Source organism: Dipodomys merriami, unplaced genomic scaffold (assembly GCF_024711535.1).
Source record: "Dipodomys merriami isolate MVZ:Mamm:240054 unplaced genomic scaffold, mDipMer1.0.p SCAF_236, whole genome shotgun sequence".
NCBI classification, from domain to species: domain Eukaryota; kingdom Metazoa; phylum Chordata; class Mammalia; order Rodentia; family Heteromyidae; genus Dipodomys; species Dipodomys merriami.
The window spans coordinates 1,518,891-1,527,971 of NW_027203782.1; positions in this window are offsets into that span (position 1 = coordinate 1,518,891).

Below are 9,081 nucleotides of genomic sequence, written 5' to 3' on the forward strand. Positions count from 1 at the left end.
ATATTCAGAATAAAGTGAGACTTCTGATGGAATGCCTGGAAAGGAAAATACCACCTCTAAGAAATTTTCAGGGATGTTTCCAGTGGCAGTTTAGGCTGTGATCAGATTCTAGAAAAATTGCGCTTAAAACTCAAACTTTCTATCACCAATAGAATAATGTTTTCATTCATTCAGTACAGTGTTTAGGATAACTACAAATTGCTAGAAATTTTCTCAAGAAATACCAAAGCCACTTAGGGCCAAAGCTTTTACATTCTAGCAAATAGCTACAAGAAAGGGGATGCTAGTGAATGGGAATGCTAGCTAGTGCTTTGGAAAATTGAGAGAGGACCTAATAATTAGATTTAGGTGACTTTGAAGAAAGGTACAAAAAAGAAGAGGAGAATGTTGCATGAGAGAAAGAGGAATGTGGAATGTTGAATGGAAGTGTGACGGAAAAGCACTCCTGTGTTGCAGTTCATGTGCAGGAGGTCAGGATTGAACCAAAAGTTCACCTCTGGCTGGGTTCTGGTGGCCCACATCTGAAATCTTAGCGACTCAGGAGGATGAGCTCTGAGGACCTGGTTCAAAGCCAGCCCTGGCAGGAAAGTGAGACATTTCTAATTAACCATCAGAAAACCAAGTGGAACTGTGGCTCTAAGTGGTGGAGTTCTAGCCTTTTGTGAACAAACAGTCTTAGAAAGATTCATGAACAGGAAGAGAGAAAGAGAGGTAATGGAAAGGAGAGAGGAGAGGAAGATGAGAAAAAGGGGAAGTAGAGGAGGAGATGGTATAGGTTAGAAGAGGAGGGAAGAGAGATGATGGGGGGAAAGGAGGAAAAAGGGGAGAGAGTGAAGTGAAAGAAACAGAAAGAGAATAAGAAAAATTACACAGACATCAAGCCCCAGCTCTAGCACGTACTCACATACACACACACAAACAAAGAAAAAGGGAAAATAGTGAAATCAAGAGTACTTCTCTTCCACCCATCCTCTTCACTGAACACTGGTCCACATGGAATTTAAGATTCTTCAGCTCTCTTCATAACCTGGATCTCATCATTTCTCCTTTATTATTGCTGTCTACCCTATCATTCACCATGTACCCATCTTTGCCCTCTTGTGGCCCTCATTGCTTCGTTCACTAGAATCCCATCCATTCTTTGAGGGAATCACTGCTACTCAAATTTCCCTGAGCTGGATCAATGACAGCCCAGCCTTCCTCATGCTGAAAATCGCATCAGTCTGCTCTACAGTCTCAGCCTGCTATTCCCAGTGTACACATAGCAAAGGCCAGGTCTGCCCAATTCCTCCCCGTCATATGCTTGTCACCTAAAGGCAGCATCAGTCTCCACATAGCCTCTCTGGGCAAAGCTAATGTCCTGCCTAAACCAACACAAATATCGCAGTGGTGAAGGCTCATATCTAATCTTCCTGAATTTCTGTTCATGTGGGAATACAGTTAGCCCAGGCAGGATGTGTCTATAGGCAGAGTCCATCCAGGCCCCGTCCATCCACAGGTACCACTATATCTCCATGCCTTCTCAGGTCTCCTTTTCCTTCATATATTTCACCATGTTTAGCTGAAACAAAGGGGTTATATTTTAACGTATACACTTTGTGATTCCAAAAATGCACTCTTGGTGTTCAGAATGATTGACTATTGAACATCAGCTCCCCCAGCACAGTGGTTCACCCAGCATAAAAATTAGGGTATACTCTTCCATGAGGCCAATAGTCTTTCCCTTGGAACTGCCAAGGGAAAGCACCATACCCAAAGCCTGGTGCTCTGGGGAAAGGGTGTCAGCTGGCGGCCACTCTGGGGACTCATTGTGTCTCTACCAAGATAAGCTAACACTCAGTGCTGATCCACTTGTACAGTGCACATGTCCCTCCCTCCCTGTCAATTTGTTTACCAGCCCACCACCCCCTTTCTCCCACAACCATTTCTGAGGTCTCACTCACACAGCTGTGCCTCACATAAGCACACAAATCCCTTTCATAACAACACAGAAAACAAGGTATGCCACAGCAGACTAACAAAGTCAAATGCACTGCCTGATGCTGGAGGAGCTGCCTGTCATCCTAACTATCCCAGCAGCCTGTCTGGGAACACTCCATCTTCACTTAACTAGAAAAATGCAGGCCGGGAGCTATCATGTAATGGTAGTGTAATAAACAGCATGGCCAAAGGCATCCTCCTCCCCCCCACATGCTGAGCTCATTGTTCCCCTGGGCCTAGCTGTAGGGGGGGGTCAAGAAGGGATGGAACAGTGGGCTTCGTGGGGGCAGGGCAATTAGTGGAGGTTGAAACTTTTATAGCTGTTGGAGTGGGGGAGGGGCCCAGCCTATATATAGGCTGTCTGTTCTGAGGAGTAGGGGCTGGGGAGAGACAGACAGCAAGAGGCTCCATCCAGAGCAGAGCAGAGCAGAGCAGAGCAGAGCAGAGCAGAGCAGGGACACCCTGTGAAGAGCTCTGAGGCCTGAGGATAGGCCACTGGAGAGGCAAGCAGAGGAGGAAGGAAGCAAAAGGAAAAGCCTTCCCCTTTGGAGGTTTGCAGACTATTTGGAGGTTTGCAAGTCTGGAGGTGTAACTCAAATGATAGTAAACAAGACATGACCATGCCAGCTGAAAAGGAGAAAGCGTGAAAGAGGGAGGAAAAACCAGAGAGAGTCAGAGTCAAATTCATGAGCAGGAAGTGAAGGAGAGAGAATGGAAGTGTGCATGAAAGGAACAAGAAGTGGGATAGGGGAAATAGAATAGTAGAAGTTATGGGAGAAAGAAAAGGGAAGAAGATGGTTGAGGAGGGAATGTGGGAAAAGGGAAGATAGGAAGGAGAAAAAAAGGAAACAGAATAAGAAAACAGCACTGAGGTCAAGCGTCCAAGTACCAGCATAAGCATACACACAAAAAGAAAAAGGGGAAAAAAGCATGGAGGAATCATGGAAATCAAAAGTACTTCCTTCCACCTACCCTCTTCACTGACCACTGGTCCATGTGGAATTCAGTATTCCTCAGCTCCTTTCATAACCTAGCTCCTGTCATTTCTCATTTAGGTTTAGTGTGCATCCTGTCATTTACCAGGTACTCATCTTTGTCCTCTTGTGGCCCTCAGTGCTTCTCTTACCAGAATCCCATCTCATTCTGCACCCCAAATAGCCCTGACCTGGACTCCTCATCCACCAGGAGGCCCAAGCCCAGCTCTAGCTGCAAATTTCAAGTCTTCTCTTCAGGTTCAGCCTCCTGATCCCAGTGCACACATAGCAAAGGCCTAACTCCTCCATTACACACTTGTCACCAAAGGCAGCATCAGCCTCAGCAACTGCCTCTGTGTGCAGATCTAATGTCCCTGGCTGAATCAACACTAATAGCCCAGGGGTGGAGGATCACATCCAATCTTACCCAACTTCTGCTCATGTACAGATGCACTCATCCCAGGCAGGGTCCATCCAATATCTTCATGCTTTCTTAGGCTTCTTGCTCCTTCACAGATTTCTCCACCTCTAGCTGAGAGGAAGGAAAAGTATTTTAATTCATACATTTATGTGATTCAAATTTGGTGGGGGGGGAGGATTGGGAATGAGGGTGGGGGGAGGATGGAAGGGATGGGGAGGGGAAACAAAGGAGGAGGCTACAATGCTTGATAAGAAATGTACTCATCTTGCCCATGTAATTGTAAAACCTCTGTACAGTATTTTCCCAATAAAAATTTTAAAAATAAATAAATAAAAAGAAAAAAATGAGCTCTGGATGTTCAGAATTCTGCTCACCAGCACTCTGATACCCTAAGAACAAAAACAGGGCTCTGCTATTCTTCCATGAGGCTTAGAGCCTTCTCATGGGAACTGAAGGGGAGAGGAAGAACAATGCCCAAATTCTGGGTGTTAGCTGGGGGACTCTGGGAACTCACAGAATCTCTACCCAGATATGACATCACTCAGTGTTCAAACCCTTCAATTTTGCACCTACTTCTCAACCTGTGCATTTGGCATAGCAGCCTACCACACCTGTCCTTCCCCCAACCATTTTCAAGGTGTTCCTCACACACCTGTCCCTCAGATAACTACACATCAGAGAAGCCATCCTGTGCTACACCAGTTTAACAAGATCAAAAGCATTGCTGATGGTGGTGGATCATGCCTGTAATCCTAACTCTTCCAGAAGCTAACACCCCGAAGATCACAGTTAAAGCCAACCTGGGCAGACTTCATCTTCAATTAACTAGAAAAATCCTGGCTTGGAGGTGTGACTCAAGTGGTACAGCACTGGTTATGAACATTCAAACTCAAAGAGAAGATCTAGAGAGGTGTAGGGAGCCGAGGCGAGACTCCGCCCACTCCCTTGCAGCTTTGAGGTAACCACCCCAGACGGTGCTTGGCGGGATGTCTGGGCTGTGCGCGTGCGCGAGCCAGGTAGAGTCCCCAGCCAATCCCATGACACCTGGTGACGGTGAAAGGCAGGCGACCAACAATAGAAAGACCCGCGTTCCGATTCTCCTATATAAGCGGCTGTGTTTCGGGTGCACGCTCTCTCGCGCCCAAGCTCTCCTACAACTAAAAGGCTCTCCAATAAAGCATGATCTGAGAAGACTCCTGGTGTGGTGGTCGTTTTTCCTCGCTGGTCGAGTAGACGGTCGCTACAACTGGTGCTGAAACCCGGGAACGAACCTGGGACGGGACCCGCGCGAGAGGCCGAATTGGAGCCAGAACTCAACACGCAGAGAGGAGACATCGGTAAATATCCCCCGGTATGCTGTTCACTGTAGATTTAGATATTTATTGGTTGCTTGCATTGCTTCTTCCCTTGTGGCTTGTCTTTTTGATGGTGCGCACTTGCCTCGACCAGGGAGGGTTTGATTTAATCCAGGAAGGATGCAAAGTACTAACACGGCATCAGGATAGTCTATCAGAGTCAGCATACAGTAAGGGGGAGGAAAATAGGCCTAAAAGAAAAAGGGAAAAAAGACAAAAGGATCCTAAAGAATTAAAGCAAGAGGGGCTGCAGCCCTCACAAAAGGAGAAGGGTTTCAGAGAGGAGGAGGTCTCAAGGAGATCCCCGTGCCCTTCTTTAAAAGCAAACCGGTTCTCAGCCCTACATGTGGAAGGGCGGGACCAAGAATATAGTAATCTTGTGAGTGACTCAGAGGAAGAAATGTTAGAGGAGGAGGGAGAGCAGCTCGATCCAGCTGATAGTGAAGAGTTAGAAGAGGCTGCGGTGTAGCACGAGGCAGACAGATATGGAGGGTGGCGCCCCCTAGGGGTGGGAGTACTGCAGCAGCCAGGAAGAGGAAACAGAGCTGGCCCTCACCCGTAGGCCCCCCGGGCGTGCCCGCCGGCAGGGCGGAGTCACTTTATAAAAGGCTGGTCGCCGTTAGCGGCAGCCTTTCCAGTTTTTGAAAATCCCATTACTAATGAGAGAATTCTTGAGCCGGTTTCCTACTTCCAGCTTAAGGATTTAGTTGAGGCAGTCCGGACTTATGGAGTGACGGCCAATTATACCACTGCCTTGCTTCAAAGGCTAACTATTAATGCTATGATTCTGTGGGAGCAAAAACTGTTCAATATTTTCCTGAATTAGTGGCTAAACAGGCAATTTTGATCTGAGAAAAAAAATAAAAATAAAAAAAATAATAAATAAAAATAGAGGCAATTTTGGGTATAAAGTATTGTTTGATGCACTTTGCAAAAATTCCAGATAAATTAATTATTCCATACACCCGTGAGCAAGTTGAAATTTTAGCAGCCACAGTGGATATGTGGGCAATTCTTGTTTGCTCATTTCCAAATGTAATTGATAATCATTATCCTAAGCATCCTCTGCTTGCCATAGTTAACAAAAATTTAGTGTATTTTCCTGTTGTCACATCAAAGGAGCCCTTGGCTGATGCTCTAACCATCTTTACGGATGGATCAAAATCTGGACAAGGTGCCTTTTTTGTTCAAGGACACAAACAGCCGGTAGTCTTTAATTTTCGGCCGAATGTCCCACAGGCTGTTGAATGTTTAATTGTGCTTGAAGTTTTTAAAAGATTTGATCAACCTTTTAACTTATTTTCTGATTCATTATATGTTGTAAATGCCGTTGCTTCTCTTGAAGTTGCTGCTTCAGTTAAGCAGGCCAGTACAATTTCTAATGTTTTGTTACAGATTCAATCCCTTATCTTAAACAGAAAACATCCTTTTTTTTTTTTTTTGGTCCGGTTGTGGGGCCTGAACTCTGGGCCTGAGCACTGTCCTTCAGCTCTTCAGCTCAAGGCTAGTGCCCTACCACTTGAGCCACAGCGCCACTTCCGGCTTTTTTCTTTTTGCTTATGTGGTGCTGAGGAATCGAACCCAGGGCCTCAGGCATGCAAGGCAAGCGCTCTACCACTGAGCCAACTTCCCAGCCCAGAAAACATCCTTTTTATATTGGACATATTCGCACCCACTCTATGCTGCCGGGCCCGATGGCAAAGTGTAATGATTTGGTGGACCAGGCAACTCGGGCTGTGGCTCTGGTTGCTGCTGATCCTGTAGAATTGGCAAAAGACTTTCATAGATTGTATCATGTACCTGCTAATACCCTTAGGAAAAGATATAATTTGTCCAGGCATGTGGCAAGAGATATTGTTAAAGCCTGTAAATCTTGTGTTACCTTTCTTCATTCTCCCCATGTGGGGGTAAACCCCAGGGGGTTGAGACCAAACGCCCTATGGCAAATGGATGTTACTCATCTGACGGAATTTGGTAAGTTGAAATATTTACATGTGTCTGTGGACACCTTTTCTGGTGTCATTCATGCCACACCTTTGGCAGGAGAAAAGGTGTCTCACGTCAGAATACACTGCTTAGAAGCTTGGGCAGCTTGGGGAAAGCCCCTTAGACTTAAGACGGATAATGGCCCTGCTTATACTTCCCATGGTTTTCGCGCCTTTTGCGCACAAATGCAGGTTGCCCACACCACCGGATTGCCCTACAATCCTCAAGGACAAGGTATAGTGGAAAGTGCTAATAGAAGCATAAAAGAAATGCTTCAAAAACAAAAAGGGGGAATTGCTGAGTCCGCGTCCCCCAGGGAAAGACTTTCTCTTGCGCTCTTTACCCTTAATTTTTTAATTCTAAATGACAACGATCAGTCTGCCGCAGATCGGCATATGACAAGAGACTCCATGGATACTAAAGACATGGTTATGTGGAAGGATGTTATTAATAATAAATGGTATGGACCGGATCCGGTAATAATGAGATCCAGGGGAGCTGTTTATGTTTTTCCACAGAGTCAAGAAGTACCTCACTGGGTGCCAACGAGACTGACCAGGCCGGTGGAGACTGCAACAGAACCCCCTCTTGAAGATGCAGCTGATCTTCCTGCTGTTAGCAACAGTGCTAATAGCAATCCCTGTGATAGCTAAACCGATGATGCTGTGGGCTGTTACAATTTACTGACTGGATTGCCTCTGCGGTGTCCTTTTCCAAAGAGCGGGTGGGAGTCGGAATGTTTTTAGCCTGCTGCTTGGGAGGATGCGTGGTCTGCCTATGGTTGGTCTGTCGCCTTCGAGCCCAAACCAGAAGGGACAAGGTTGTTATCTTGCAAGCATTAGCCGCTTTGGAGAGTGGATCCTCACCCCAGATTTGGCTGTCGGCCCTAAGAGGCAGTTAAGCCTTACCATTCTGCATAGCCTTAGCACCCCGAGGGATCAGGGGATCCCATTGCACCGGGACAGGTATGCAATTTGCAATTTGGGACAGGGTGCAAGGCAAGTGCACTGCACTTGAGGAGATGGTTCTCATCTCCTCAAGAAGAGCATGCTGGGTTGCAAGTGGGTTGATGCCCAAGATTCCACCTCTGCAAAAAAGGCATCGGACGGGCCTGGTCATCACTGGGGAAGGCGCGCCCCTCAGGCGAAGGCCAGTGCAAGGTCCTAATGTCTTAGACAGAGGCCCAACCTCTACTCTTACCTGTTGCCATAAAACAAAGAAGGGGGAACTGTAGGGAGCCGAGGCGAGACTCCGCCCACTCCCTTGCAGCTTTGAGGTAACCACCCCAGACGGTGCTTGGCGGGACGCCTGGGCTGTGCGCGTGCGCGAGCCAGGTAGAGTCCCCAGCCAATCCCATGACACCTGGTGACGGTGAAAGGCAGGCGACCAACAATAGAAAGACCCGCGTTCCGATTCTCCTATATAAGCGGCTGTGTTTCGGGTGCACGCTCTCTCGCGCCCAAGCTCTCCTACAACTAAAAGGCTCTCCAATAAAGCGTGATCTGAGAAGACTCCTGGTGTGGTGGTCGTTTTTCCTCGCTGGTCGAGTAGACGGTCGCTACAGAGAGGCAGGAAAGAAAAAGACAGATTTATGAGGACAGAGGAAGGGAGAAGGGAAGAGAAGATGAAGAGAAGAAGAAAGAGAATAGGAAAAGAGGAAGAAGAGGAAGAGATGAATAGTCTGGAGGGAAGTTACCTGGAAAAGGGGAGAGAGGAAATGGGGAGAAAGAAGAGAGAGAAAAGGAGACACAGAGAAAATCACCCAGTTCAAGTGCCAGTACCAGCACACACTCACAAATACATACCCACAACAAAAAGAAAGGAATGGAAAGGACTGAGAAAATAAGGAAAATAACACTATTTCCCTACCCATCCACCCTCTTCACTGGAGACTGGTCCATGTGGAATTCAGGAGTCCTTAGCTTCATCTTCTCAGCTGTCTTTCAGCATCAGTGTCAACCTTGCCTATCAGGAAGGTGCCCATCCTTTGCCCTCTTTTGTTCTGCATTGCTTCTTCTCAATGGAATACATTCTCAACCTGTTAGCTGTGCTCTATTCCCCAAATAATCCTGAGCTGGATCATTGATCCAACAGAAGTCACAGCCCACCTTCTGCTGCAAATCTCATCAGCTGCTTTGCAGGCTCAGCCTCCTGACCCTTGTGCACACATAGCAAAATCAGGTGTGCCGAAATCCTCCCTATTACATGCTTGTCAGCTGAGGCAGCATCAGACAAAAGCACTTGCTATGTGGAAATCTAATGCCGCTGGAGAAGCGAACACAAATAACCCAGTGATGGATCATATCCAAACATACTGAATTTCTGCTCATGTCCCAATACAGTCATATCAAGCAGGGCCTATCCA